The sequence below is a fragment of the Pipistrellus kuhlii genome, unplaced genomic scaffold (assembly GCF_014108245.1).
Source record: "Pipistrellus kuhlii isolate mPipKuh1 unplaced genomic scaffold, mPipKuh1.p scaffold_m20_p_2, whole genome shotgun sequence".
Taxonomy (NCBI): Eukaryota; Metazoa; Chordata; class Mammalia; order Chiroptera; family Vespertilionidae; genus Pipistrellus; species Pipistrellus kuhlii.
Window position 1 is genome coordinate 186,052,546 of NW_023425515.1, and position 22,490 is coordinate 186,075,035.

Genomic DNA, 22,490 nt, shown 5'->3' on the forward strand with positions numbered 1-22,490 from the left:
ATATGTGGAGCATTCAGGCAAGATGGTCCCCAAAAAGGCGCTATTGAGGCCAAAAAGAACCGGTGTGAGAAGATATAGCAGGCAGCTTTCCAGGCAGCCACATCAGCAAGTGCAAAGGCCCTGGGGCGGGCACATGCCCAGCGGGTTTAAAGAATAACAGGAAGGCCAGTGTTGTGAGAGAAAACCCCGAGCCCCTGAGCACTGCAGGGCCTCCCAGAACCCTCAGTCAGAGGGACTTGTGCTTCCTGAGCCCCGGACCCGGGCCATGAACAGACAGCTCAGGGAGCTGTTACGGTAATGAGATTTGTTCAATGGGATTTGCCCTGGAACATCACATCAAATTCATGTCTGGGGTAGGTGTGAACGGGGGCGGGCTGCATCTGCTGGCTCTCTCCAGAGTCCCTGGAGGCCAGGAGATCAAAGGGTTTGCTTGCCCCTCTTCCAGCCTCCTCTGGGGCATGGCAGCTTCCGAGCAAGCAGGACAGCACCCAGCTGAAGAGAGGGGGAGCTGGGAGCAGTGACTCCTCACAGAAATAGACAACCATCGCCCCCATTCTGCAGATGGTGAGGGGGAGAGGTGCACCCATGATACCACAACCAGCAAGTGGCAGAGTCGGGATTTGAACCCGGGTCTCCCTGACCTCTAGGCTGTGCCTTCCAGACAGCAGGCAGTGCAGGAGAGAATGGAGCGCAGCCCTAGGCAGCCCACAGCACAGCCCTGCAGGCCCAGGTGGCCATCTGGCCTCTGGCCGGCCCAGGGACTGCTCGGAGTCTCTCTTTGCCCACCACCAGGGGCCCAGCCGAGGTCTGGAGCCTGCAAACTTTTGAACTTGAGGAAGTCCGGGTCTGATGCGGTAATCTACCCCCTCAAGAATGTCAGGGCCTCTCCCTGGTGGGTTTTACTTTTTCCCGGTGACCTTGCTTTCGCTAATGTATTACTTCTTGGTACGTTACCGTTACTAACTCAAAATCAATACCGACCTCCACATCTGTAAGGCTTTATCTGAAGGCAAATCTCCCGGCTGTCCGTCAGGCTGAGTGACAGCCGTCCCTTCCTCTCCCCCCACCAGCCAGGGCCCCCCCACCCGCCCCCAGCCCCTTCCTCTCCCTCTGCTCTAAATCAGTCCCAGCCTCCACTAGACTAAATCAATAAGGGGCCGGCCTCACCCCCCTTCCGCCGCTGGCTTGCAGGTTTGGGGAGGTGGGGGCTGAGGGAGCCCCGTGCCAGCCCCCCCCCCTCCACATCCTCCGCTTGCCGCCCCCTCCCCGGGGACTCACTGGCGCTCCCCTACTTTAAAAGAAGGGGATGGGAAAAATGTAATTAATTCCCTCCGTTCCTGAGCTGGCCCGGAGGGCCTGGGACCGAGGAGGCTGAGCTGTGAGATCTGCACCCTCTGTGATAACCGAACGCGGCTCTGGGAGCAAGGCTGCAATTAGAAGGGGTGATCGCCATCACCGGGGCTCTGTGGCCGGGTCGGGTGGATGAGTGGGGGCCTCAGCAGGAAGCAGAGGGGAGCAGGAGGGGCAGGGCTGAGACCGCTGAGGTCAGGACATTGGACCTGGGGATGAGATGAGATGGGCTGGAAGGAGGCCGAGGACCCCTGGGACAGTGGGCAGGTCGGCAGCCCCGCCTCTGCGATGCCAGAGGAGGACCAGACGGCGGCGATTGCACCAAGGGCACCTGCCAATCAGTGTTCTGCGGGGCTTCCCTGAAGCACCAGGGGCCAGGATGTCTGCATGAGCATCCTGGCTCGGCTGTGACCCTGGGCAATTTCTTTAACTATCTGAGCCTCAGTTTTCTCATCTGTATAATGGGAATGATTGCAGGACCCGTGGGGTTACCGTAAGGATGACATGAGTAGATGCATATGAAGTCAGTACCCGGCACATCACTGATTCTCAGCAAACGCCAGCTCCCTCCCTCCTCTCCCACCTGCTTCAGAAGGGACCTGGCTCAAGGGAGAAACGGCCGCTTGAGGACAGACTCAGGGGACTGGCCCCTGTTGGGGACCATGTTGTGTTCACCCTTCTTCCTCAAGGGGCCTGGCACACAGTGGGTGCTTTCTGACCCCAGGACTGCTGTCTCCAGGGAAGCTGCACCTATGCTCTCTCGGGAAAGGGGCCCAGGTGGGTGTCTCTTTCTTTGGCCTGGATACATTCATCCATAATGAGGGGATGGCCTCCAAGGACACGGGACCCAGGTGGTGGGTCTGTGAAGTCTCCAGTGGAGGTCTAGCGAGGGTCAGAACTCACACACCACACAGGGCAGCCCTCGCAGCACCTCCACAGGGACCCACACCTGAATCCAGGAAGCAGAGACAACTCAAAAGCACCTCGTCTGGATGGCCAAACAGCTTTTCATCCAAACCACAAAAAACCAGCATGAAAACCCTTCACAGCCACTCTGCTCAAACTCATCAGTACATTTCCCAAGCGCGCACACACTGATGTGCACACACTGATGTGCACACACACTGATGCTCGCACACCCGGAGCACACGTGGGAGGCGCCTTGGCGATTGCTGCGTTTTCAGACGGGAAACTAAGGCTCCATGAGGGCAGTGACTGGCACTCGGGGAGGGTGTCACCACAGAATCATGGTAGCTGAGCAGGTTCCTGCCCACAACTGCTACCCCGTTCCCCGCAGTCTCAGGCTCGGCTCCAGGAGGACCTGCTGGCATGGCACAGAGCACATTGGTCTCTAAGCTGCACATCTGAGAGCAGCCCTGGCCCACCCTCCAATTCGTCCCTCGACTTCCCCAAGGGGAGGGGGCATGTTGGGGGCGGCCTGTGGAGAGAAGGCAAGGGCGCAGCCTGCCAGGAAGGGGAAGCAACGTTTGTCTGAACTGAGTGACGTGTGTCTCTATTGGACCCAGGCTGTCCCCGGCTGGGACAGTCCAGCTCAGACTCGCTCTGGTCCCTAGGGGCCTGGAGTCCATCTCTATGTCCATGGACTCCCGGCGGCCGGCGAAGGGCTGAGAAGAGGGGAGGGCTGCTCCGGGGTTTGTCTGTTAGTCACTGCTTCTTCACCGTGGCTGCCCCTCGGGAATCGCTTGAGGAGTCTTTGAAAATGCTGATGCCCAGCCCTCGCCCCTTAGAGACTCGGATTAGTTGATCTAAGGAAGGAGTCTGGGCACCAGACATTTTTAAAGCTCAATCCATTTCACTCTGATGTGCATCCGAATCTGAGAACCACCACGCTCACATCAGGCTGTTATTGCTACCCACACACAACCACTGCACGCCCACGTCCACGGGAGGAGACACGAGTACACATGCAGAATACACACGGACACTCAGACTGGAATGCACACGAACACACAAAGAGTGATACACATGAAAACGGCACCCACACTCCCATCCCCCCAACACACACACACACCCTGCTGAGTTGCATGCCATCCACACACTTCACAGATGCACACATGGGCAGGGTCGCACACACATCACACAAACACTCCTTGCCCGTTCTGTCCCAGCTCCACGCTGGGATTAGTGCAAGCAAGAAATCACCCACCAGGGCAGCCGACCACCCGCTCCCCCTCTCTCCTGCTCGATTCTCCGCTAAGAGGATCTGGGCCCCTCCGCTCTCCCTGCCTCCCGCGGACAGCGGTAATGGGTTTCGGGTGCTGACTTTGAGCTTCCAAACAAGATTTCCTGCAGGTCTCCCTGTGCCACCCCCCTTCCCTTCCCTCTCTCTGCTCATGGCCCGCTCACGCCACATTCCATAGAGGAGAGCTGATGCCCAGGCAGGCCAGCAAACTCCCCTCCCCCCAACCTCAGCCCCCTGACTCCTGCTCCCCCTCCTTTGTCACCACCCAGCCTCTCAGGCAGGCTCTTCAGAGTCTGCCTGCTGTCATTCTCCCGCACAAGCACAGCGCCTTCATTTCCAAAACATTTCCCTTTAAGCCTTATGACTACGAAGCATTGTTAGTCCATTTTTCAGATTGAGGAAACTGAGGCTCGCCCAGAATTTCCTGGGGGTTCATGGCGGCACTGGGGCAAGAACCCTTGACCTCTGACTTCTAGTCCCATACACCTGCCCGGGCTGTGGTTTTCACTGCCACAGATGGCTCTGGGTCATTCTCAACTCGTGTGTGTGTGTGTGTGTGTATACTGTGTGGGTGCCTGTGGGAATGTTATGTGTGTGAGAGATGAGTATATGTGTGCATGCACGCATATGCACATGAGAGTGTGTATATTCTGTATGTGAATTTTGTATATGTGCTGGTGAGTCTGTGTGCGTGTGTATAAATACTGTGTGGGACTTTGTGACCATGTGCGAGTACTGTCACGCATGTATGAGTGCACACTTCATGTGTGAGTGGCCACGTGACCTGTCGGTCCCTCCAGGTGACCTCGCTGAGGGCACACGCTGGGGCCTGGGCCCTCGGAAGCTCCGGGGGCATGGGAAGCACTGGTCACCGCCTGCCATCTCTGACCAGACGGGCTCCCCGCCCCGCACTCTGGCGGTTACCTCTGCCTCCAGGAGGGAGCCCCCCAGGCCAGACCCGAACAGACTCCTGGGAGTGGCTGTTTCCCAGGGAAGAGGAAACTGAGGCTCATCCATTAGAGAGGAATTTCTGCAGAAAAAGGATTCAGCAACACTCTGGTAAGAACCTCCTAGGGCAGGCAGTCGTCGGCAAACTCATTAGTAAATAGAGCCAAACATCAACAGTACAAAGATTAAAATTTCTTTTGAGAGCCGAAAACCAACTTCTCACACTGTATGTGCGCACCGGCACGAGGTATTTTGTGGGAGAGCCACACTCCAGGGGCCAAAGAGCCGCATGTGGCTCGGGAGCCGCAGTTTGCCGACCACTGTTCTAGTGTGTGGAGGCAGAGCCTCTGAAAGGCGAAGCCAGAAAAGGGCTGACAAGCCTGGGGTTTGGACCTCATCCGGAGAAAACGTGCAGCCCCGCCTCCTGCCCTCGGCACAGACCGACCCTGACCCTGCACCTGGCCAGGAGCTGCGGGGGCTGACTGGTGGCCTATTCCTAGCGCCCGGCACATAGTAGGTGACCAACAGACATTTGCCGAGTGAATTACTGAGGGAATGAGTGGATCTGTCTGTCTATCCCCAGTACAGGGCCTGGCACGGAGTTGGTTGAATGAAAAGAATAATGAGCCACCCCTTGTCTCAGTGACTGTCAGAGCCTCCTCCCACCACAGGGGTCCTCGGAGGCTTTAGCTGAAGACGGTGAGGAAGTGAGGGGTAGACAATGACTTCCCACTCTGTCCCAGAAGCTAAAGTCTCTCTCCCTCTCCCTCTCCCTCTTCCTCTCTCTCTTTCTCTCTCTCTCTCTCTCTCTCTCTCTCTCTCTCTCTCTCTCTCTCACACACACACACACACACACACACACACACACACACTTCCAACTTCCAATGCTTGGTCTACAAGATGCCAGTTTCCAAATACCTGGAAACATCTAGAAATATCTGGAAATACTGGCGGGGGCCTGCATTTGCCCCCCCCTCCCCGGGAGCACCCTGGGTTGGCCCCATCTGCCTTGCTCCTGCCAGGATGGGTCCGAGGGCTCCTGGCCCCTGGCGGGCACGGGAGCAGGCGGGGTGCGGTGGGACGCAGAGCCCGGCTCTGATGGCGCGATAATGGCAGCCGAGGGATTAGTGCGGCTGCTGAGAGCGGCGGCGATGGGGCTGGGGAAGGAAGGGGAGATCGCGGGGAAAGATATGACTATTTAAAGATAATGATTGCATAAATTTAATTAGCACACTTTCACGCGGCAAATGGCCGTTTTGTAATTAATGTATTTGGCCTTACTAAGCATGAAAGATCCCATCTCCTCCCCCTCCCCTCCTGCTCCCCCTCCTCGGCGGCCCCTAATGAAAGACAGAGAGCAAGTGACAGAAACAGTTTGTCAGCGGCTCCAGGTGTCAGGGGCCTAATTGGCTGAGCGGAGGGAAGGAGGGGGAGCCAGGAGGGCTGAGAGGGGTAGGCAGGGGGGCTCCTGGGCTGGCCAGGCCCAGATTGGGAGAGGAGGAGGAAGAGGGGGAGAGGGAGAAGGAGGAGGGGGAGGCCTGGGCTCTTGGCCCCCTGGCCTGGAGGGGGGGCTCCCCCTCAGTAATTGCCGGAGATGGGTACGCAGATTGGCCGTGGCAGGGAGTGAGGGGTGGCAGGCTGGCCTCGTTAGTACCCGGGCAGACAAGCTGGCACATTTCACAATGCGTTAGGGACCCGCAGCCACGATGGCTCGGGCCCTGCTGGCCCTCCCCCGGCAGCAAAGCCCTTGGAGTGGAATGAATAGATGAGCCTCGGTTTCCTCTTCTGGAAAATGCCCCCCCCCCCCCATTATTGAAAAGGCTCAAAAAATGATCATAGCCTCTCATGACTAAGCGCCTAGTGTGTGCCAAACGCCTACTATGCGCAGGCAGCACCGCCATTCACTCCTTACCGCAACTGTCCGAAGGATGCCGTTTTAATCTTTCTGAAATTCGGGTGCATTCTCTCACCCCCAATGCCTTTCTGTGGCTGAGTCTGCGGCCAGGAAGCATCACCGTCAGGAGGACCCGGATGGGGGTGCATGCGTGGAGGTCAAGGCCAAGAGGTCAGGGAAGAGACGATGGTGGCAGAGCTGTGTGCAAAGCTTGTTCTGACGCCTTCTGATAAGTTCGGGAATAGGCCAGCCTCAAGTTGTCCTTGATTCCGTAAAACAGAGGTATCGGCTGCTCCATGTTAGAGATCAGAAAGCTGGGGCTCTGGGAAGCTAAACAATTTGCCCACGTCTGCAAGTTCTTTAGGGAGCGGTGGGCCAGGATTTGAACTCAGAAGACCTAACTCCAAAGTTCATTCTCTTTCTAGCATCCACTGAACAAGACCCGCGGCGGGGCCAGCTCAGCACCTGCCCCACCCCGTGGCACCACCCGCTGCCGGCTGGCTAAGACGTGGCTCCCTCCGGAAGCTTCTTTGTGGGGTGGGTAGAGCTGTCCATGGCAATAACGCCCCCAAAGTTAGAGCTGCCTGAGCTTCTTGTCGGGGGACCAGGAAGCAGGGTGGAGAGGGTTCCAGCTGCCACGCCCGACCTCGTGCCATGGCGTGTGGAAGCTGTGTGCACGCTCACCTCTGACAGTGACCCTCCATCCTCTTCCCCAGCCGCCCTCTGCCAGCCTCAGGCCCCGGCCCCTGCCCCAACCAGCCCAGCCCCTGCCCCTGCCCGGCGTTCTCGGAGGCAGGCAGGGCGAGGAGGCCGTGAGCCAGCCCGGGCAGGCGGAGCAGGGCCCAGCCAGCCCTCTCCCGAACCAAATTCAATTTCGAAGCTTAATGGGTTTGCGAGGAGCTGGGGACGCTGGCCCGGCACCGCTCCTTGCCGGCTGGGTGGTTCCCGCCCGGCACCGCGTGCGCAGCAGCCGAAGCAGGGAGAGCCCTCGGCTCCTCCGTCGAGAGTGGCGGGGGCGCTGAGCGAGTGAAAAATGTCAGAGCAAATTGCTCTTGACAGCGTTAATATCTGCACCTCATAGCAATAATTACATGTAAATAAATAGCAAAATGACACTCAGCTGGAGGCGGCTCGGGGAGGACGGGCACTGCTAAGGACCAGCTGGGGACCCGGGCGCTCTGCGCCGTCCCTGCCTTCCCATCGTCCAGTCTCGGCTTCCCCATCTCCCCCTCGGCCCCATTCTGGCTGCTGCAGCACGGAGCACGGACCCCAAGATCCTTCGCCTATAAGCCTAACCAGGGGCCACAGACAACAGGGGGGTGGGGGCATACGTGGGGAGGGGTTTGGGATGGGAATGGGGGGATGAGAACACCTATGTGATACCTTAATCAATAAAAAAATTAAAAAAAAATAAAAATGTGAGGGGGGAAAGAGGACATGTGGGTTCCCCCCTGGGGAGGGGGGAGAGTTGGGCCAAGCATCCTCCCAGCCTCTTTCTCTCCCTTCTCCCTGACCTTTTGTTCCATCTCTGGGTCCCCGTGGAGAGATGCCTCTGAAACCCACCTCTCTGCTCTGACCTCTTGGCCTTGACCTCCACGCATCCACCCTCATCCGGGTCCTCCTGCACTTCCTGTCTCTGCCTATGATTCCCTTACCCTCTTCGTCACTTGCACTGTAGACGTCCAGTCATCCTGGCCTCCTCCCTCGTCCCAGCATCCGTGATGCTGCGACAGCAGGTGCCATGCAAACTCACAAGCTAAACGGGGCGCAGCTTCCTGCAGAATCAGCTGGACCCAGTGCTAATTTATTTCTTTATTACGACCCACGGATATGGCTCCCTGTGGCCAAGGGCATGCATTTTAAAGCTACTCCCTGACAGTCTGTGTGGCCCCCACCCCCAGGGCCTCCACTTTATTGTCAGGGGGACTTCGGAGAGAAGTTTGCGAAGCCCAGGGTGGAACCAGAATCGCCTCTTGTGCCTCCTTTGGGGGCCTATTGCTTCGCTGGTTTGCTTTTGTGCTTTTGTCTGCAAAAGGAAGGACCATGCCTTACCCAGGTCTGGAATCCTAGGACTTAGCAAAAGGCCTTTGTTGGTGTTTGAGGGAGGAAGAAAGGAAAAAAAGGAAGTAAAAGGAAGGGCGGAGGGAGGAAGGGTGGCGATGGGGAGGAGGAAGCTGCTGCCCAGGCAGGTAACATTCTCCAAAGAGCCCAAGTATACCAGGTAGCAGGGCTGAATGCAGGGCTCCCCGCTCCCCTCCCTGAGGACCCAGGGGCCATCCTCCTGGGACCCAGCCTCCCCTCAACTCTGCCTGTGCTGCCTGCAGTTCCCACGAATCAGGGCTCCCCCAGCCAGGAGGGGCACGGAGGGCCCTGCAGCTACCCCGCCCCTGCTGCCTCACCTGCACAGGGCGGGGAACGCGGCTCATTCTTTGCAAAACAAATACTTTCTCCGGAGCGGAGCAGCCCCCGAGACCGACGCGTCTTGTTTAGCACACCGACTAATCCACTTATCGGGGATAAAGCGCCTGCGAGTCCCCGTTTGATAAAGGCAGCCACAAAATTAGCAGAAACGTGCCCACGGCTCTGACGCAGCAAACAAACAAGAGGCTGGGGAGATGCTGTCTCCTCTCAGTGCCGGCCCCGAGAGCCGCGGGAGAGATCTGGGCAGCGATAGAGCTTTCTAGCTGGCGCTGCAAGCCCGAAGGCCCTGCCTTGGGGTAGACGGGAAGGGGTGGGCAAGGTGTGCAAAGGAACCGGAGGGAGGCCCTGCCCCATTCTGTACTGCGTGCACCCTGATGCCAGCCTGGGTCCCCAGCTCCCATTACAACCACCTTCCAGACGCCGGTGCTCCCACAATTCCAAATGCACCCCCTTGTGATCCCAGCTCTTCAACGCTTATTCCACGCCAAGCAGCACTCTGAGTGTTTCCCGTGTTAACCCACTTACTCCTCACAACAGCCCCCTGAAATGGCTGTCATCCAGAGGAGGAAACCGAGGCACAGGGGGTTCAAGCCACTTGCTCAGGATCTCACAGCTGGCAACCGCTGCTTCCAATTGGAGCGTTAGATCATCTGTTTTATAATCTATTATTTAGCTTAGATAATATTCAACCAGAACCAAAACTCAACACACATCTTCAACCATGGTCCCCAACCCCGACAGCGGCCCCACAAACCATCTGGCTCTTCCCCCCTCGATCTGTGGCCCCCACCCTCGCCACTCTGCACAGGGCCTTTAAGTTGTGAAGCCTGGGTGCCCTGTATATGATCGGGAGACTGTCCAGTTCACCTTGCTGAGTCACTGACAGCGGAAGTGGTCCCCCGTAAACACTGGTGACTGTCCTCAGGGCTGAGGGGCCTCCTGCAATCCCGCATCCCTCCCGTGGCCTCTCTGCCCTGCCGCAGGGAGCTCTGGGCGCTGTGCTGACCCGGCCTGCCGGCCATGGCAGCGGCATTATTAACGAGTACCGTCACGCAGAGGGAGGCCTAGAGCAGAGACTGGAGCGAAAACTCCGTTAGCTGGCTCCTGGGGGGGTAGCTTTGAGAAGAGGCTTCTCCTCAGCTCCAGGAGACAGAGGAAGGTCCAGAAGGGGGTGGGGGCAGGAGGGGATTCTGGAAGGCTCATCGCTGTGCTGTCCACACGCCCACCAAGCCTGGTCTGGGAGGAGGGGTTGGGCCCGGGCCCAGGGGGTGGCGACATTAATCACAGGGGAGCACCTGTCATGGTGGCATCTGGAACTAAAAGGAAACACTTGGCAAAAGGGCAGGACTCCTCACCCCGGGCTCCTGGGGCTCCGGGCCCAGCCACCGCCACACCTGGAGGCCAGGGCCGGGAGCGGGGCATCTGGGGTTCAGGCCAGGCAGCCCCATTCCACCTTAGGGCCCAGGGATGATGGGGTGCCAGCTGGTTGTGAGCACTGAACAGGATGGTAGCTGGAGGAGCCCCCAGCCCGCCTCCCCTACGCCTCTTAGGGAATTCGGCTTCCCTCCGGGGCTTCCGTCTGTCTCCTTTCTCGGCTGTCCTGGGGGGTCGGGCCGCTCGGAGTCCCTGCAGGGAGCTGGTGCAGAGCTGGGGGGCGGGGAGGGCATGTGGAGGTCATTCCAGCCAGTGCTCCTCCAACTTCCCTGTGCACACGAGTCCCCTGGAAACCTGTTCCAGTGCAGCCAGACCTGGGGGAGAAGGGCGTGCGCCGTCCCTGCCTACCCTGGCAGCCCAGCACGGGGTGAGGCCTGAGTTTGGGATCCTGGCATTGTCCTTTGCTGCCGACCTTGAGCTTTGCCTCTCTGAGTCTGCGTGAGGAGGTCAGGCCTGGGGGCTCGGTGAGGATCAGCAGCTAAAACACCTGCTTGACTGCCAGGTTCTGAACCAGCCAGAGCCGCCCTCACTGTCGTGGGCAGTAACAGATGCCACAGTGGCGACCCTGCCACTTCCGGGGCCAAAGTGGGGCGGGACCCCAGTTGGGAGAGGGAGAGGGAGAGGGAGAGGGAGAGGGAGAGGGAGAGGGAGAGGGAGAGGGAGCTGACTTGGGTTGGGGTGGGCAAGGAGACCATGACCATGACCTTTGTCCCCGGCCATCACCCTAACACTCTGCCCCCAACCACGAGCAGCCCCCTGGCGGATTAGGACGGGATGCGAAGGCTCCCTTGTGACCTCGCTGTACATAATCTGACCGCCTCGCCACCCGGGACGGTGGTTAGAAGGCAAAGGTGGACCTCGGGTGGGCCGTCCAGCCCAGCCAGGCCAAGGTACTCACTCCCCTTGGCAGGAGGGTGCCGGGTGCCAAGATACCCCTCCTCTGTCCCTGCACAGGCAGCCCCTACCACACTCCTCCCCCTCTCCCCCCTTCTGGAGGCTCCAGCTCCTGGTTTGCTTGCTTGTCCTGTGGACTAACTGGAAAGTCCTGGAAGGCAGGCCGGGGCCACAGTCGGGCATGGGGTGGGTGCTCCGTGAGCAGTGTGTGCCCACGGCTGCTTATTCACCCCCACACTGCCTGCCAGGCCTCATGGCTGCAACACGGGCCCTGCTTCCGGGGGAGAACAGTAGCCACGAGGTTAAAATCAGACCACACCTGCCACCCCGGGAGGGAGCACAGCCACCCAGACTGGCATGGGAAGGCTTCAGGGAGGAAGTGAGCTCTGAGCTGAGGCCAGGGTGCGGCAGGTGAGGAGAGGGAGCGGGAGAATATTCCGGAGAGTGCACTGGAAAGAGGACCCTGAGACAGAGCTGGGATGGGGAGAAAGTCCCCAAGGAAATACACGCTCATCGCTTCTCTCTCGGGGTCAGCCTCGCACCCTGTCCCTCGGCCACCCTGAGCCTGTTCGCTGGGGACAGATGGCGGAGGCAGGCCCCGGTGGGGGGATTCCGGCGTTTGGCCCAGCCCAGGCAGAGGGCTCGGCGTTTGGGGGTGGCCGGCTCGCTGCTGCCCCCCATCCCAGCCGGGCAGCTGGAATTAAGCAGGCCTGCCGAGCCCGAGTGGGTCCTTATCTCGGGGAGACAGTTGTTGGGAATCACTTTGACTGAGTGGTTTTGTCTCCCCGCATTTTCCACTGTCAGGGGCCTCGGGCCATGGATCAAAGGCGCGCGCCGGTGCTCAGCGCACAGGGAGGGGCGGCCACGCTGATCCAGCCGGATCCCCTCTTCCGCCCCCACCCCTGCCCGGACTCAGGTCCTCTGGGCCCCCAGAACCTGCCAGCCAGCCCAGCCTGTGGGCCCAGCGTCAGCGAACTGGACAGAGAGAGACTAGAGCTGCAGGGAAAGGAGAAATGGGAGCGAGGAGAGGACGGGAGGGGGGAAAGGCGAGGGGGCTGAAGATGAAGGAGGAAGAGGAGTTTGTGAGAGAAATCTGGAAGTGAGAAGCAGTGGAGGGGAGAGATTAGGGGAAAGAGAATGGGAGGGGCTGGATCTGAGAGGAGAGAAGGAAGGAGGTAGGAACAGAGGGTTTGGAAGGAGGCAGGAGGGGAGGGGTGGGGGGGAGCAGGGCCCAGGGGAGCAGGCAGGGGATCCTCTCTCAGAGGTGCAGGAGGCTTCTGATGGGAGCCAGGAGAGGGTGCCGGGGGTGCTGCAGACAGGGTGAGGGGCAAGGGGGCTGAAGGGAGAGAAGGGGCTGTGGGCAGCCAGGCGCTGGCGGGAGGGAATGGGCAAGGAGAGGAGAGAGCAGGAGCAGCGCGCAGGAAAGGATCCGGGGCTACTTTCCCATCAGCTGGGCGGAGAGAAAGCCTGAGATGAGGGGCAGGCCGTGGAGGCGAGCTGGAGGAGGAGGCAAGTGGGACAACAGGCCTGGCTGGGCCAGGGGTGGGGTGGAGGCTGTTCTCCCTCCATAGAAAGTGCTGGCAGAGAAGGAAGCAGAGGCACAGAGCGGGGTGACCAGCTCAGGCCCGACCTTTCCAAGGTCCCCAGTGATGCCCTGGGGGACAGTGGCCCAGATAGCTGATGTTCCTAGAAGGCCCAGCTGTCCTAGCTGAATCCCCGCGGCAGCTCAGAACCCCCGTCCCCACGCCCAGAGGTGCTGGAGAAATGTGCCCAGCTGGGGAGAGGGCCGGGGAGGGAGGAGGCCTGGTGTGAGGGTTGGGAGACGGGGAGGTCCTTGATTGAGGTTGGGGTGGCCAGATGCCTGGACAGGGAGGCAGGAAGGAGCCGGGGGGGGGTGTAGGGGGGGACGACGGACTCATTCTGCAACAGGAGGTCTGGGGCCCGGCCCTGCACCCCCTCACTGTGTGCCTCGGGAAGCCCCCATCTGCAAAGAGCTACCCGCACTGTGCCAGACGCCAATGTGCTTTGCACATAGCAACTCAGACTGGCTCTGAGATAGGAGATACTACTCGCTCTGCTTCACAGAGGGGGAAACGGAGGCAGAGAGGAACCTGTCTGGAATCACACAGGCAGGAAATGACAGTGCTGGGGACTGGGACCGGGGCCAGGCCCAGGGGTTCCGGAGCCTTTATCCCGACACCCCTGCTCTCCCGGGTTTTAGGCACTGGAATAGCTGAGATCCGAGGGTCGAGGCTGGCCCTCAGAGATGTCCCCGGCGGGTGGAACACAGACCGCGTCTGTGACACGCACTGAGGAGCAAGCAGCGTGGCTTCTCGGGCCGGGACGGTGGGTTCAAGTCCAGGCTCTGCCACTTGTGAGCAACTCAGGCAAATTATTTAAACTACGTGGTGCCTCTGAACCCCCCTCTGAAAGAGAGAAGTAACCGAGGCCCGCCTCTTGCCAAGGCGGTGCTAGGGAGGTTACACAGCGCAGCATCTGGCCTGTGAAAAGTGCTCACAAAACAGAACCCTTATTATTACGATTTGTCTAGAAATGCAGGTGCTTTGGATATACTGATACAGTGGGGTAAACAAACAGCGCAAGCACCGCCAGCCCACCCCGAGGGGTGAGGAAGGGCTTCTGGGAAGGGCCAAGTCTAAAGGGGCCAGGAGCAGTGGGACCGGGGTGCTGACCGGGTGCGGGAGGGGAGTCCCCTGCAGAGCAAGCAGCAGGTGCACATTCTTGGAGGCAGGGCAGAGCATGGCCCTCCGGGACCCTCAAATCACCCTGCCTCTCCTACCTGGGTCTTGCTGGGCCTCCCAGGTCCAGGGGCCGGGCGTCCCGGCTGCCTCCCTCCCACCAGGGACCCCAGGGACGGGCCTGAGCGGCTCCGTGTCCGCCCACCATATTAATCGCTAATCTCCCTCATTTTCTTCCCCTCTATCTGCGGGGACCACCTCGCTCAGAGCCCCCGTGTTAATCAGGAAGAAGGGCAAATCCGCTATTTGCATTCTTTCCCACCGAACCAGGCGGCTCTGCACAGCTAAATGCAAAGCTCCACAGAGGGGGCTGAGGTCCCAGGAGGGGGGGGAAGGGGGGGGAGCGGGGACAGGAGGACTCATGTGCTCATACAAAGAGCCCATAGGAATCACAGACTCTGAACAAGGTACCTCACTAGCAGTTCATCCGTCTCTTTAACTGCACAGAAGGGGAAATTGAGGCCTAAAGAGGGAGGTCACCCAGTGGGTCAGAAGCAGAGCCAGGAGGGAACTCGGGTCTTTCAACGTTCCCACGAGTGACCGGGCCTGGCTTAGCTGAGCAGGACTCCCAGTCCCAGGAGAAAAATGGCCACGCAGAGACAACTCAGGGGTCACCCCTAATTCAGTTTCTCATCGGGGCAGGGGGAAGCAAAGAGGGAAGAACTGTATTAAGCTCTTCTGGTATGCCAAGCATGGTACCAAGTGTAAACAGTCCTGTTTACGTCTCATTCCCCTGCAAGGTGAGTGATATCAGTCCATTTCCCAGATGAGAAAACTGAGGGCGCCTGAGGCTCAGAGAGCTCATGTGATTTGTTTGTGGTCACACAGCAAGTAAGGAAGGACCTGGGATCCGAACTCTGGTCTGTATGATTGTTCTGTGATGTACCTGAATTAGACATTGTCTAAGCATCTGCCATATTACCTGCTGCTGTCTAGTCTGCACCAACGTCTTATCCTACCCCTTCCTGTTTTCCCTGAGCCAATGCTACCTCCCCTTTGCGACTCCTCCTCCAGGAAGTCTTCAGGAGCCAGGTCCTCCCTCCTTCAAACTTCCCTGCTCTTCCTATCCCATCTGACCACAAACCCCACCAAAGTGTCAACATCCAACTTCCCCATTGGTGAGAGCAAAGACGGCCGTGTGATGCCTTACGTGGGCCTCCGCCGCTGTTAGTAACAGAAACCAGGTAAACGAACTGGAAGGAAATCACATGGGATGACATCCAAGTGCCAACCACCTGACCAGCTGCCTCGAAGAGCTCTTGGGAACAGACCACGGCTACATGTCACCAGGCCTGCAGCACGCCCGGGGGTTGCCAACGGGGGCTGGAGACCTACTAGGTGCCAGACACTGAGTTCTGTGCGTTAGCAACGAAACCATCATGCACCTGCTGTCACTGCGTCCCTGGCCTCAAGGGGTGCATGGAGCCACCTGGTCTCCCTCCCCAAGATGGTAGACCATCTTCTCTTGTTTAGGCCAGGAAGGGACAGCGAAGTTCCCGCCACACCTTCCCAAGGGTGCAGTCTAGATTGCTGCAGATGTGTCGGGGGGGGGGGGGGGGGTCGGGGGCAAAAAAGATACCCAGACCCCAGAGGCAGTCTCTACCTGTCTCTTGTCCAGACTCAAGGAGATGGGCTCAAAACACCATCTTTCCAGAATCCCATCTGGAGGAGAAACCCCATCTTCTCAGAATCTCCTCTAAGGAGGAGAAAAGGCCAGGGGGCCCCCCCTGCTTCTTCCTTAATGAATCACCTGGAAACCAGCCCCCCAGTTCCTAGCATGACCTGGGCCTGGGCATGACGCACCGCTCACCAGCAGTCCGGAAAGTTCCATATCCCAGCTCGCCTCTGGCCCTACCCACGGCCTCCCCTCCCCTCAAGAAGGAGGGTGGAGCGGCAGAGACATAAACAGGGTCTGCTTTATGGGCGAGGAGGCTCTGTCCAGGCCTCTCCCCGCGGGCCGGAGGCTGCAGCGGCCTCTGACTGACGGGAGCAGGTGGTTTTGTTTGGCGAGAAGCCGCCAGGGGGAAATAACTCAGCTTTTCCCACTGAGGGAGGTGAACCGTGGACAAAGGCGGCACTGGGTGTGAGAGCAGGATCTTGGCAGGATGTGTGCCCCCAGGGGCTGGAGGGGCTGCAGGATGCCCAGGGCCCCAGGGCCAATTCTTGGAGCCCCAGAGCAGGCCTGCCGGATGTCAAGGGGAAGGGGCACTGGGTGTGGAGGCGCCTGAGGAGCTGGGGGGACAGGCCCCAGGCCTCCAGTTGGTGCTCTGATCAGGGCTCCAACAAGGGGCTGGCTGACAGGGCTGGGGTGGGGGCCTCCCTGGGAGCTGGCTGTCATGAGTGGGGTGAAAGCCAGCTGGGGAGGGCGGACACTGTAAAATGCCACTTGACTTCGGGGCCAAGAATATCTGGCCACAGACTCTTGGCCCTTTCCACAAGCTGACCTCTGACCCCACACCATCACGGTTGGTCATGGTGAGAAATGGTGAGAAATGGGTGGGTGTGGGTAGATGGGGTGACTCAGTTCGCTTTTCCCTCATCCTGGGAAAAATCTCTGAGCCAGCGTCCTTCCGATGTGAGCGTGCCAGTCCTTCCATCCCAGCTCAGCCTGGACCAGGGTGTGGGTGGGGGCATATAATGGGGGAGAGGGGGCAGTCGTTCCCCTGCTTTCTGCAGAGTGGGGTGCTACCCTCTCTCTCAGGACTGGGGTCAGCAGAACACCCCACACTGTTCTGGATTGGAAACCAACTCAACTTATTTTCCAACCAATTGAAGGGAGTGAAGGAGAAAAGGAAGGGAAGGGGGAAAGAGACAGGAAGAGATAAGCTGGGTGTAAGACAGGGTTGGAAGCCAGGGCATAGATTGGGGGGAGGGGGGCGGAAATGAATGCACATTTATTGAGCACCTACTATGTGCCAGGCACTTTACTCAAGCTTTCCTTTAGTCCTTGTGGTACTCGGGAGAGGTAGGGACTATCACTCTCATTTTCAGATGAGGAAAAGGAGGCCCAGAGAGGTTAAGCAAGCTGCCCCAGAGTCACAAAGCAATTCAGGAAGCAGCAGAACCAGCCCTTCAGGGCTGCTCATTGGCAAGGCCATGCAGCTTCTCCTTCCCCAGGGGCCTGGGGAGAGGCCCCTGGGGAAAGGGAAAGCCTAGAGGAGACCCTGAGAGCCGCAGGGAGGGGAGGAGAAGGAAGGAGGAGAAAGAAGGAAGGGCTGGCGGCCCAGAGGAGCGTGGGCCAGGTTAAAGCCCCGTGTTCCTACAACCCGCTAAGCCGGAGAAATGAGTCCTGATCCCTCCAAAAGCCAGCCTTGGAGAATGCACCGGAGATGGGTCTCCTTTCAGGGGAGCAGGAAATCCTCCGCGCCTCCTCCCGACACCCCGTAATGCCAGGATGTCCCCAATCTGCTTTGAGGAACGGAGAGATTAAGAATAATAAAAAAATTGCAATAAAATGTGTGTGAAGGAGGGGGTAATTGTGGACAAACGCAGCATTCAAATTCATTTTTCAGCTCTTTTACACACCATTTCAATCTTATTTTCTGCTTGTTAATGAGATCTTGTTGCCTGGGCTAGGCAAAACCTTCCACTATCAGGACGTAATTGCACATAATTTTCTCCCCTACCAGTGATTTGCATCAGTTTTTTAAGAAAATTCTGGGCTATTTAACACCCGACAATCCCCCTCCCTGTCTCTTCCTGCCTATGAATCTCCCACTCCCTCCTCCTTCCTCGTCCCTGGTCCAGCAAGACTCATTTTAAATGCTTATTATACACGCAGTGTCACCAATAAAAGGGGGAACACAAAGAGGAAGTGACAAGAGGAAGAGGCAAAGGCGTTTCCTGTGCCCACCGTGTGAGGGGCACAGCTCAGCTCTCTAGAGGAGCAGACTTGATCTTAGCCCGCCTGAGGGTCAAGGGTCACACAGATCTGCCTTAAGAGTCCCATCGCCCGCCGGCACGCACCTGCTCTGTGGTCTTTGGCAAGTTACTTAACCTCTCTGAGCCTGTTTCCCCAAGTGTAGGGTCTCTGTGGGGCTTGAATGACTTCCTAGAGGCGAAGTGCTTCATGGGATTGCCCCCCTGGAGGCCTGGCATGTGGGGACCTGCTGTTGGGAGGCAGTCAGGAGACCCCATTCACCAAGAAGTAAAAACAGAGCCTGAGCCTTATTGCTACGGGTCTCAGGAGGAAGGAGGGCTCTGAGCCTGGCTCTGTCCCTGTGGCTGCAAACCCAACCTCCCTCCCTGGCAGACCCAACAGAACCGTGTAGTGGGCTCTGCGGCTGGACCAGGCGCCTCCTAGCTCCGCCCCTTTCCAGAACCTGCTGCAGGGCCTGGCACATGGCAGGGCCTTCATGAATATTTGTTGGATGGATGGATGGATGGATGGATGGATGGATGGATGGATGGATGGATGGATGGATGGATAGATTGATTAAATTAGATGGATGGATGGATGGATGGATGGATGGATAGATGGATGGATGGATAGATGGATGGATGGATGGATGGATGGATGGATGCAGGAAGGATGGGTGACTCTGGATTCGTCAGTTTCCTCGTCTATAAAATGCAGGTTGCAATAACTACCAGGATTAAACGAGCAAGCGCAGGTACAGTCTGTGGCCTCGTTCATGGCTGCCCATTGTCAGCATTCGCTGCACACTGGCTGCCACTGGGATTACTACGGGCTCCAGCAGGAAAGACAAAAGGCTCCGTTTCCTGTGACTGTGGCCTGGTGATTAACTGCACACTCCGAGGGTATTTTCCCTGAGTTCATGTGGGGGAAATGAATATGTAAATCCCCTTTGCCGGTGCCTTCATGTTAAGCTCCAGAGAGGAGCAGAGGGGACCACGAATGTGGGACAAGATGAAGGAGCGAAGCGGGTGGTGATGGCAAGACAGAGACACCCCCTTCCCCCAGGCGGTGGCTGAGCCCTTGGCTGGGGTCAGGGGCCGAGGGGCAGTCCCAGCTCAGCCACTAACTGACAGCGTGACTGTATGATTTGGGGCAATTTTCTCCCCACTCTGGGCCTCGGTTTCCACTTCCCACTCCGGTGGACTTTGCATCTAAAACAGCGGGGACAGGTGAGGGAACTCCAGCTGCCTCCCTCGGACACACACACACACACACACACACACACACACACACACACATCCTGAGAAAGCCCTGGCCCTGGGCACCGGCCCCTGGTCTCCAGCCCAGGTGACCTTCGACATGGCCAAACTTTGTGCCTGATTCCTTGCTCAGGAGCTTGGCTCGGTAAGCGCTGCAGTTATGAATGAATGCCTGCTGCCTGCCTCCCCCATCGCACTGGGCCCTCTCCACTGTCAGACTAGGGCAGTGGTCGGCAAACCGCTGCTCACAAGCCACATGTGGCTCTTTGACCCCTTGAGTGTGGCTCTTTCACAAAATATCACATGCTGGCGTGTACCTACAGTGCGATTGAAACTTCGCGGCCCATACGCAGAAGTCGGTTTTTGGCTCTCAAAAGAAATCTCAATCATTGTACTGTTGATATTTGGCTCTGTCGACTAATATTTGCTGACCACTGGACTAGAGCATCTGGGGACAAGGGGTTGTTCTCCTCTCAGACTGGGAGCTCCCCTGGCAGGGGCTGGGGAACCCCTAAGGACAGGCCCAGGTGTCCCCTTTCTCTCTCTGCCCACTACCCCCAATCGTGTGCCCTGCTTACAAGCCCTAGCTCTGAGCCAGTGCAGCGATGAGTCTGCAGGTATTAGATTCTTCAAAGTCATCACGGTTACAAAAGCTTCCTTTTGGCCTAAGCTGTCTTGGGTTGTTTTCCAAGTAGCCCGCCCTGAAGAGGACAGAGTGGGCTGGGGTCTCTGAGTCCCAGCCTCCAGCCAGCCAGCAGAGAGAAGCTGGTTTCCTCTCCAGAAGGGCCCAGTGCACAAAGCTGGGGACGAACAGGTGCGGAGTGCTGAGGGCCTGATCCTCATGGCTGCTTTTGGGGTGGCTGAGGGCTGGGCTAAGAGGGGACCAAGCCTCGTGGTTATCCAAACCTCTAGGAAGGCCTTACTTGTCTGAGTCAGCCCTGCCCGTCATCCCCTAACCTATAGTCCTGGCCTCAGTTTTCTCATCCGTAACATGGGCTGAATGAGCTTTCCCCTCCCCCGAGCTGAAGGGCCCAGCTTCCCGAGATGGTTTCCTCTGGCTGCCAACCAGTCTCCGAAAGAGACCGCGAGTGTGGGCACTTCTGAGGCAGGAGTGGGAGCGGCTAGGAGCTCAGGCTTTAGGGGTGAGGGTTGGGTCCCGGGTCTGTCCCTGAAGTAGATTAGGAGGCAGGAAACCCGCTGAGCGGGGTCTGGGTCACAGGGGCTCAGAAAGTCTAGCTGTCCTTGTCCATTTCAGCAAGACACATAGTGCGTGACTTCTGTTTCAGGATACTCACTGTCTGCCTGCCCTGTGACACTGCCAGCTCCGCAGGGGCAGGGGCAGGGGCAGGGGCAGGGCCTGCTCCCTCCTGCTTCCTGGGCGATGCCTAGAACAGAGCCTGGCACCTCGCAAACACTCTTAAGCCTGGGGCCAGGCAGAGCTGAGATGAATAAGTGGCTTTTAGGGAATTCTGCTGGGCAGTCAGTCTCTCTGTGGAGTCCCCGAGGTGCCCAGCACCTGCTTCCAGAGCTGGGTCTGAGACAAAGATGGGGTGCACTCCAGGAGGGGCCATCATCCCCATCAGTGAGCCAGCCAGTGTGACGAGCAGGTCCTCAGCAGACCCCCAACTTCATCCCCCAGCGCAACCTCCTTGGGCCAAGGCCACCTGAGCAGTGGCGGCAGGGACCTGCCATCCCAGAGGGGCCTATCACCTACTTTTCTCCCAGGTTCCCTGGCTCTTCCTGCTGGGGAGACCAGACCTCCTCCCCCCTAAACCACAGAGATGTGTGATGATGTCAGTGGACTGCTCAGATGGAGGAGGGGCGTGCCGGCCACAGAGCGCAGAAATGCCGGAACGTTTGTACAAGACCCAGCACCCCCTCGCCGCCCCCTTCCTTCAGGAAGTGTTCGCAGCTTAACCCCGGAGGATCAGCGCACAGAAGCACACACAGCCTGCCCCTGGCCCGCCCTGCAGGCACCCCCCTCTCCCTCCGGCAGCTGTTCACCTCCCAGTCCCCTCTGCCCCTGTCAGACCCTCCATCCATCCTCACACCTTTGGTGGGAACCTCTGGGCGAGTGTCCGAAGTCCGCCCAATCCATCACACCTCCAGCCTCTCCGGGGAGCGAGCTGCTGAGGGTTGGGCTGGATCTGGCTGTTCATGTGGGTGGGTCCGTTCCTCCTCTTCTCTCCCTCCCTGGGGCTCCTTTCTGAGCCCAAACAGTGCACACAGCATCCTCTCTGCTGAACCCCCTGCTTAGCTACGCTGCCAGGGGCCCTGGTCTCCCCATCTTTCCTCTGCCTTTGGCAGAAGTGCTGCTTGGGGGGTAAACCTCAGCCCACACTGAGACCAGAGACTGGGAAGAGCAGTGGTCAGGGAGCCAGGTGCCCTGAACTCAGCCCTGGTCCTGCCAATGTGTCCTGGGCCCTCTATCTGTCAAGCCAGACGGCTGGCCACGTCCTCTCAACGGCCCTCCTCCGATCCCCAAGCGATGCTCCTCCGACTTGTCTTGTTGGAGACCAGACCAGGACCACATTCTCGGTGGATGCCTCGTGTCTCTGCAGCATCCTCCCCACCAGCTCAGGGATCCTGCTGTGTCTGTCTCCTGACTCTGGAAGGAGAGCTGGGCCAGTCAGGCCTGGGCCTTAATGAGACCCAGGAGGTCATGGCCTGGAATCCCAGAGCAGCTGCATTGGGTTCCACTGGTCTGCATCAGCCCCCGCCATGTGGCTCCCCAGCGACTTGGGGCTCTGCGTTCAGCTGCATGTTTGCCCGGCACTCACCTCTGCCTGGACCTGGGCCAAGGGCTTTACCCAGACCGTCTCACTTAGTCCTCAGGGACCCTGGAGGTAGGTGCTGAATCGTCCCCATTTCATGGATGAGAAAATCAAGGCATGGAGAGGAGAAGGGAACTTACCCACAAGTAAATGATGGAACTAAAATGCCATTAGCTCTGAACAGTCCACATCAATAGAGGCAAACAGGAATCAATCAAAAACACGCAGAGAATTAACATTTTTGGGAGTGTGGGAAAGGCTGTGTGTTGATAAAACTTTATTTACAAAAATGGGTAGCTGGATAGATGTGGCTGGGGTTGTAGCTGACCTACCCTTTGGCCCCCTTTTATTTAAGGCAACATTTTCTATACTGATTACATTATCTTGGCAATGATGGGAGGATGGGGGTAGGGGAAAAGGAAAGGAGAAATAAAGCTTCCTTGGCCCTATTTTATGCCGAGCCCTGTGCTAGGTGCTCTGACCTATTAGCACGCGAGTGTGACGAACATCTTTCTTGGGTTAGTGACACTCTTCTGTGTAACAGGGATGAGCTGAGGCTCAAGGATGCTACCTTGCCTGACACCTGGGCAGCGGAGCTGGGTTCAACCCCCTCCAAGTCTTCCCCATCCTATCGCACTACAGCGGTTCCATCTGCATCAGACCAGAGGGAGGTGACCCAGGAGCGGGGAGGGTAA

The 22,490-nt window shown here is 58.4% G+C and overlaps 1 protein-coding gene across 2 annotated transcripts in view; it reads right to left on the bottom strand.

Annotated features, from left to right (window-relative positions):
- Positions 1-22,490, bottom strand: part of PAX7 (paired box 7) — a 93,988-nt gene that overhangs the window by 13,729 nt on the left and 57,769 nt on the right. The window lies entirely within an intron of this gene.